Here is a 9096-nt window from a genome sequence, read left to right as displayed (position 1 = left end):
TGTGCTCTGCAGCCGTATTCCAACCAAATTACCGAACCGAACAGTCGACTGATTCACTGGTCACACTGCTGCCATTCTGTATGGACAACCCACACTTGTGATTCGCGTTCGTCTAAAGCACGTTCGCATTCAACGCCATCGTCAAAGATGACACAAATTATGCCACCCTAGTCAGCCACCTTGGCACCCACGATTACGCTATCTACGACGTCATCCTGGCACTTCCGTCTATGGACAAGTACAGAACTGCCAAAACATCGCTCTTATGATGCTTCTCCTGGACTTCCGATCAAGAGCTGCACCAGGTACTTTACAACGAACATTTACTGGTTGGGGCCCCCACCAAATTGTGACGGCATCTTCACAGCATCATGCCCTGTGACGCAATGTGGACAATCTGGATCGTCAAGCTCCCATCTCTGGTGCAGATGACGTTACTTGCCAAAAGTAACCAGTCTCTTGAGGTCCATCTGTCCCTATTTGACGGTATTTTCGCCGTTTCTCGACATAGGCACAGCATAAACAAAGCTCCCAACAATGCTATGGATATGCTTTCTGCTCTGCCACGCACACGACCTCCGGCAGCCACCAACAGCCGCTGAGCGCTCCCAGCCCTACCTGACGGTGACGTCATAGGAGCCACTGCCCCCTGTGTTCACAAAATAAACTCGGTTCCAGCTGTCACTCCCAGCACAGCAGCCACTGTGCCTGCAGAGTGTCGCCTTTGTTGGTACCATGTCTGCTTTGGTGACACCACATGCCTCTGTCATCAACCTTGTTACTACCCCAATTCCCCACATGGCTTGGTGCACCTCTTGCAGGCTATGAGAGGTGTAAGCTGCCTCAACACACACCAAGTCACTGCCTGCCCTCCAGCTACCGATGTCGCCCTGAACAACTGACTGTATGTCCTCAATCACATCAGCAGACTACGTTTCCTGGCCGACACCAGATTGCACATCAGCACAGCTTCTTAGACGCCTGCCTTGCCTACATTTCAAGGCTTGTGCCTTCACTTGACATGGACTTTAGACCTCAGCTTCACTAGACATTTCATGTAGTCGTTCATTATCGCTGATATTATGGAGCCAGTACTGTGTGCTGATTTCCTATGGGCCTTTCAACTTCTATTGTTACTGCATGCAAATGAACTCATGTACCCACATCCTGTGCACAATGCTGACAGAACATGCACCCCAACTGCCTCACTGCCCCAATGTTACGATGCTGATGCTCCTTCATCCTCAGCCTTGGCCATGCCATTCTCAAGAGCCTCCATTCCTCAACTATCATCTATGCGTATGGATCTGCACCTGTCAACTGACACTTCAAGTCCCCTAACGCAGCTGCCCCTGCCTCAGTACATCGCCTACTGCTTATTATGTGCCCACTCCTGTGTTACCTGATGTCATCTGTGCTGCACTTGTGTTACCACTTTTCACCTCTCCCAATCTCGCATCTGTACCAGATGATGCCTGCTGCGCCACATCCACACCTGTGCTGTATGCTACGTCCCGCTCTGCACCCATGCATGCTCAGAATGGCCTCGCCTGCACCACATCCACACCTGTACAGTACACTACTGCCTGTGTCAAGACAGTGCCTGTACCTGGTGCTGCCTGCTGCTCCACACCATGACCATACCTCCACAGTTAATCGATTGCACCATGCTTGCACACTGGCCTTTCCCAGAAGCCCAGCTCCAGTCTGCAGCTGCCTTCCAACACTGGCATCTTTCGGGCCAAGCCAGAGCCTGCCTGCAGCACTGTCTGCCATGCCACATTCGAACTTTTACCTACTCATTGACTGCACTGCACAAGCACATGCATAGTGCTTTGCTCGTGCAACCTAATCCTGCCTACAGCTCACATTCAGTGTCATTTCTCCTGCCTGGGAGACTGACCTCCACGTGGCCCTGCTGACAAACTCTCAAATAGTGACTCCAACTTGCATGATCTATTTATCTTGTGAGCTATCAATATGCACCACATTAACACTTCACCCAGCCTGCCAGTTAATCACTACCCCAGATGTCTACCCCCTGACCACCTCCACACAGTGAAGTCAAAGGTGCACAAGTTGTTACAAGTTGGCATAGTTCACCCATCAGATAACAGCCAGGCCACATCCATCCGCTTTGTCCCTAAGGACGGTTCCGTCAGACTTTGTGGGGGTACTATTGTGCCTTGAATGCCCACACAATCATGGACAATTACCCACTTCCTAATATCTGAGAATTCACATACTAAGTTGCTAGCACTAAACAGTTCGGTGTAATTGATTGTAAGAAGGCATTTCAGCAGATACATTATGGACTAAAAAAAGCTTCTCAAACCTGGCAATGCATTATAGGTAGCTTGTTTTTTATGTATCCTTTTTGTAACATGTATCTGAACAATATCCTCATTTTTTCCCCAGACATGGACTCACACTCTGCCCACCTCAAACAAGTTTTTGGCTCTTTCAAAGCCAATGGTGCAGAGGACAACATTGACAAATGTCAACTCTGTCAGGGGCAAGTCACCTTCTTGGGTCAATAATTGATACTTCTGGCATCTGCCCAACTCCAGAGCACACAGAGCTGATTTGTATCCTACCGCCACCATCCAACTAACACAACTCTTCCTGAGGATGATAAATTTCTTTCGCCACCACTTGCCCCAAACACAGTCTCTCAAAGGCAAAAATTCAACAATTCACAGGAAGCTCCCATGGACCACAGACATGCAGCATGCTTTCGAAGAGATCAAGGACGACCTGGTTCAGGCAGCCACCTTAGCTCACCCAATTCTAGAAGCTCTCCTGCCCATCACTGCTGACACTAGCGATTTAGCAGCAGGAGCTGTCCCTCAGCAAGAGGTCGATGACTCCATCAGCCCTTGCACTTCTTCTCCCATAAGCTGACCGATGCTTAAGACTGGGAACTACTGGCTGTTTACAAGGCCATGTGGTATTTCAGAGAAGATATTGAAGGATGCCTCCTTGCCATTTACATGGATCACTGGCCCTTAGCCAACGCCATCTGTAGCCTGTCCTAGATAGAGTGCCTCTGTCATTACCATCACCTCAGAAACATCACACAGTTCGCTACAGACATCCGTCATGTTAAACACACAGACAGCATAGTCACTGACTGCTTGTCATACATAGGCGTCTTTTCGGCCACGAACGACTTTGACAAACTTGTGCAGGTTCAACGGGATGATCCTTAGCTATAGAAACTCTTAAAAGATATCTCCTCCACCCTCAGCACTGATCCAAAGTTTATCCATGGTTCAGCTCGCCCTATTCTCTATGACACATTCCACAGATGCACATGCCCTCTCATCACACAACAATTCCACAGAATTATTTTCGATCTGTTTCACAATTTCTCCCACCCTGGTGTCAACTTGATACTCGCCTTATAATTGAGGGACAAGTTTGGCCCCATGTTAAACAAGACTGCAAGTTGTGGAAGACGGCCTGTCTACCATGTGAAACCAGTCAGCACACACAGCTCTAGCTGGGCCCATTCCAGATACTGAAGGGACACTTACAACACATTTATGTGAACCTGGTCGGTCCCCTCCCCCATCTGGCAACTACAGCTGCCTTCTCTCCATTATTGATTGGGTAACACGCTAGGTAGAGGTTACCCACATCCAAGATATTACAGCTGAAACTGTTCCCAGAGCTCTCGTGCATTTTGGCCGTCCTGCCTCCAAAGTAGGCAATTCAAGGTAGGCAAGGTAGGTAATTCAAGTACTTGCGGTTTGCTCAACTCTGTAAGCTATGTGGCATTATCCATTACAGAACCACCACCTACCACCTTCAAGTTAATGGGCTTCTCGATAGGTGGCATTGCACCCTAAGGGCCACTCTTATGTGCCATGAGGGTGACTGTTTTGATGCACTCCTATAGGTGCTGTTGGGTGTCTGCACAGTGCATAAACAAGATCTCAATACCTCACTATCCTAAATTTGATATGGCAAGATTCTATGCCTCCCCAGTGATTTCATCTCTTCCGACTGTCCCCCCTCCCCCCCGCCCATGTTAACCTCACTTCCTGCCTTGGTTGACAGTGTCTGGTGTCACATTGCTAACCTTAATGGTCCTCCCCCTTTCCCCCATACCCCTCCTCAAATTTTCCTTTCCAAAGACCAGCCATGTGCGAAATTGTCATGCTGCATGATGATACTGTCCATGCTGCCCTCCAACTATCATTTTCTGGCCCATATGGGATTATCCAATGTGGCCCAAACACCTATGATATTCTGCTTAAAAGCAAGCCAGTCACAGTCTTCATCAATGACAGAAACCTGCCTGGTATTTTATCAACAAGATCCCTGATGCAGCCTCTCCCATCACAGGGATCTTTCTCCCCCCCCCCCCCCCTCCCACCTCTTAACCCACCTCACTGTGACTGTGTCCTCTTGTTTCGAGATGCTACTCGATGTCTGCTGCTTCACCCAAAGAATCTTAGCCTTACAGTTACATATAGGGAACTGGCTGTCACATGGGCTCATGATGACTGCATGGTCTTGCCTGAGTCCTCAGTACACCATTTCCAGGAAGTTCTCACCTTACATGATAACGTCAGTCCCACAACTCTGCAAACAAATTTCATCAATGACAGTCTCCTGGCCATCTCCACTACTCTCCTGACCCCTCCAGATGGCGAGCTCCTCACACACTCGTCCACTGCATACATACTGTGGAATACATCTTTTCCACCTCCCCCTCCTATGCTCACCCATGGAGGCCACGCCATCCACGCACCCAGACATTTCTGTCACTACGTCTCTACACCCAGCACCTACTGGGGGGATAGGGGAGGTAGTGGGTCTCTGTGGGAAAGTTAGCATCATTGGCCAGAGACAACTTGAAGTCTTATTTCTGGCAGTTGACGGAGTCACTCTATGACTTGAGTGTGGTATGTTGTGTTTTCTTCTGTGTATCAGATTTCTACAAAATGAAGTGTGTTGTGTACTCTGTACCAATGTGTAGTCTATCATTCGCTCACTTTTTGCAGGAGTTCCACTCACTTTATCACTGATGGCATATTAGTACTGTATTGCTAGACTATATTCCGACTTTTTGTGTTACAGATGGTATTCTTTAAGCTCACTTACCATTTATTAAATGTACAGTCTGAATGGATCTTTAAAAGAAGAAAAAATAACTGAAAATTTTTATTGTGAAACTTGTGAAGCTGAGAGTCGATTCACACTTGACAGAAAGGAACATTAAAACATTCCACAACGCATCTCATGTGATGGCATTTTCATGTGGAAGTCACGTACGATGTGGGTATGATATAAATGAGTTATGACATGGTGTGGTAGACTTATATTTTATTAGATGAATATTTACACAGATAGAGACACACAACTGTTCAGCATGGACGCTAAGAACGACCTGATGTCTTTAGTGAAGCCACAGAAATTGCATTCACAGCACCTCAACGATTTATATTGCAGTGGATGTCCCCACAGAGGTCCCCCTCCCTTGCCCCCCATAGTGCGGAGTACTGAAGGAAAAATGAGAGTGCGGTTGGTGACTGCAGAAGTGATAGATACAGATGTAGATGACTTTTGGCACTGTGACTGACTCTTTTGTGATACCTGACCAGCCTGTTTCCGAAAGAGATCATGCATAGAAACATGTGACCAGTCATGCCATGGTTGCGACTTACATGAGACATGACTGGACTGTTTCTGAAAGTTGTGGTGAGAATAGTATGAGTGCTGAATAAGTGGTATGCCTGAAGCTGATGTAAGAAGTTTCCAACGTGTCCATACAGGATGTTGGTAGTATAACTGAAGAGGCATGGGGTGGTGGTGGTGCAGATTTCAGCATGTGGGGGCCATACATGCTAGATGGACTTTGATCCAATTAAAGAAGCATCTTATGTTGAGGAGGAAGTGCAGTCGACTTGAACTGTTAATTTATTTGCTGGAGTGAACTTCGAAGATAATGGTCTATGCAGAGGCCATCAGTGGTAGAATGGGGCCATGGGGTGACAGGAATACATGGTACCAATGTGTTCTGGATTGTGGTCAACATAGACAGAGATGCAATTTCAGAGTTGGCAAATTGCATTTGGAAATGGTGAAAAAGTTCTCATGTTGCATTCGGTTTCTCCAATGTGCTCGGGGAGTGGTGATATAGAGCATTGTCAACCTGTCGTAGGTGTGTGGTAGTTGAATGTAGAACCAGGTGAATGTATCTGGTATGTTCAGAGTTGTCATGTGAAAAATGGCATTAAGTGGAAGCTGGGCTGTGTGCTGGTGAAATCATGTGGAAGAGATGTGGTGACAGCAAACTGTAGAGGCAGAAGGTGTGCTTGATGATGCCAGCAGTGGATTAGCTGAGTGGCAATATGGCGTATGGTGTACTAACAAATGTGCTTTGCAGTATATCCAGGGTCAACGACAATGTGGGTTCCAGGTATAATGGGGAGTGGGTGTGGTCAGACGTCTTGTGGGCACGAGCACTCTCACACTTGTTGTCATGACAGTTGTGTACTGAGACAGTGAGCTGTGCAAATGTCATGGCGACGGCAGTAGATATGTCATTATTACATTGTTGGAGCAAAGTGTTCATTGTATGGAGTGCATCCATTGACACAAAGCAGTCAGTGTAGCATTGATGAATCACCAAGACCTGGTCGGCTGAGGAGGCACGCTGCTTGAGTGCTTTGATGGATATACACACATCAAAAAATGTTTGGCTCACCCTGGTTCCCAGAACTCCTGAAGATAGACATAGACTGTGGATATTGTATCACAGACACAGTCCCTTTCACTGTTCAGCGATGTCACTAAACTCGCCCAAAGATGTAAACAACCATGCATGAGCAGTGCCTATTAGACGGAGGGGGTCCGGCAACTGATCAGTTCCAGTCATTCCAGCTGGAAGGAGGTACACGGCTAGTGTTGTCTGTAGTTCAACCATGCCTAGATGGTCAATACCGTGGTTCGATCGCGTCCACATCGTTACTTTGTGCCAGGAAGGGCTCTCAACAAGGGAAGTGTCCAGGTATCTCGGTTTAAACCAAAACGATGTTTTTCGGGCATGAAGGTTATACGGAGAGACAGGAACTGATGACATGCCTCGCTCAGGCCGCCCAAGGGCTACTACTGCAGGGAATGACTGCTACCTATGGATTATGGCTCAGAGGAAACCTGACAGCAATGCCACCATGTTGAGTAATGCTTTTCGTGCAGGCACAGGACATCGTGTTATGGCTCAAGCTGTGCAGACTAGGCTGCATGGTGTGCAGCTTCACTCCCGACGTCCATGAAAAGGTCCATCTTTGCAACCACAACACCATGCAGCGCAGTACAGATGGGCCCCACAACATGCCCAATGGACTGATCAGGATTGGCATTACATTCTCTTCACCGCTGAGAATCGCGTATGCCTTCAACCAGACAATCGTTGGAGACATGTTTGGAGGTAACCCAGTCCTGAAGACCTTAGACCCACTGCCCAGCAAGTGCAGCAACTTGGAGGTTCCCTGCTGCTATGGGGTGGCATTGTGTAGGGCCAACATACGCCTCTGGTGGTCACTGAAGGCGCCATAGCGGTTTTACGATACTTGAATGCCATCCTCTGACCAATAGTGCAACCATATCGGAAGCATATTGGCAAGGCATTTGTCTTCATGGATGACAATTCGCGCTCCCGTCGTGCACATCTTGTGAATGACTTCCTTCAGGATAACGACATCACTCGACAAGAGTGGCCAGCATGTTCTCCAGACATGAACGCTATCGAACATACCTGGGATACACTGAAACGGGTTATTTATGGACAACGTGACCCACCAACCACTCTGAGGGATCTTCAGTGAATCGCCGTTGAGGAGTGGGACAATCTATACCAACAGTGCCTTGGTGAACTTGTGGATAGTATGCCATGATGAATACAGGCATGCATCAATGCAAGAGGACGTGCTACTGAGGTTTAGAGGTACCAGTGTGTACAGCAATCTGGACCACCACCTCTGAAGGTCTCGCTGTATGGTGGTACAACATGCAATGTGTGGTTTTCATGAGCAAAAAAAGGGCAGAAATGATGTTTACGTTGAACTCTATTCCAATTTTCTGTACAGGTTCCGGAACCCTCGGAACCTAGGTGATGTAAAACTTTTTATGTGTGTACTATTGTCTTCTTGTTGTTTGTCTTGAATGGTCGATGTATCAGGTGGGAGTGGAAGTATCAGGCTAAAGGCTATGGGATGTAGCAGCCTGTGGCCCGAGTGCAGGAGTGAAGTGTGTTGGGCGACCAAGCAGAGGTGAAAGTCCATCCCTAGGTCTGATTTTATAGTGTCTTTAACAGAGGACATCCATGTGAGGTGAAAAGACAGTGACATTTTCAGAATGTTGGTCATGGATCCATGCACTGCAAATGGTGAGCTGGTAGCCTCATGTGGTCACAGTGCCCTTAGTTAGACCTTTGTTGGTGAGCCATCAGGAGGTAGCAGGTGGATGTCTGCTGAAAGGTGACTCACCTGAGGTGATGAGGCAGGTTTCACAGTTGAAAATATGGTTCTTGGAAGTGGGAACAGAGGAAGTGGAAGCCCTGTGAAACTTTCATCAAAGTCCAAGTTGAAGAGAAGATTCCATTCTTGTATACAATCGGAGATGTGAAGTCCAGTAGCAGTCATTGTCGTTGGAGTGAGAGAAGATTCGCTGTTCTGTGGGGCGAGGGGCGACTAGCATAGTCTTCTCAAATAGATGAACTTGTTGCTGGCACTACTGAGTAACCACAAGACAGGTGACAGTAGCGGGCAGTGTCTGCAACGGCTTCCACTGGAATGTTGCTCCATGTGGGACGTGGTTGCACGGCATGCAGTCGTTTGTTTTGGTCAGGTAAAGGTCATTGCACCAAGCGGCAGTGGTGAAATATGTTGCAGATGCCGATAGAAGCAGTTCTGCCCAGGTGTAGCGGAGTCAGCCGCATGTTGCAGCTGCAAGGGGCGCAACATGGATGGCGGTGTACTCCGCAAGGATGTGCATAGTGTGTTTGACGGCATTCTTTGCAGGCCCAGGCGTGATACAGATGGCAATGAACTGCAGTTTTGTGCTGTTGTGCCAAAGTTGTCG

The sequence above is a fragment of the Schistocerca serialis genome, chromosome 7 (assembly GCF_023864345.2).
Source record: "Schistocerca serialis cubense isolate TAMUIC-IGC-003099 chromosome 7, iqSchSeri2.2, whole genome shotgun sequence".
Lineage (NCBI taxonomy): Eukaryota > Metazoa > Arthropoda > Insecta > Orthoptera > Acrididae > Schistocerca > Schistocerca serialis.
Note: the sequence above shows the minus strand (reverse complement) of the source record.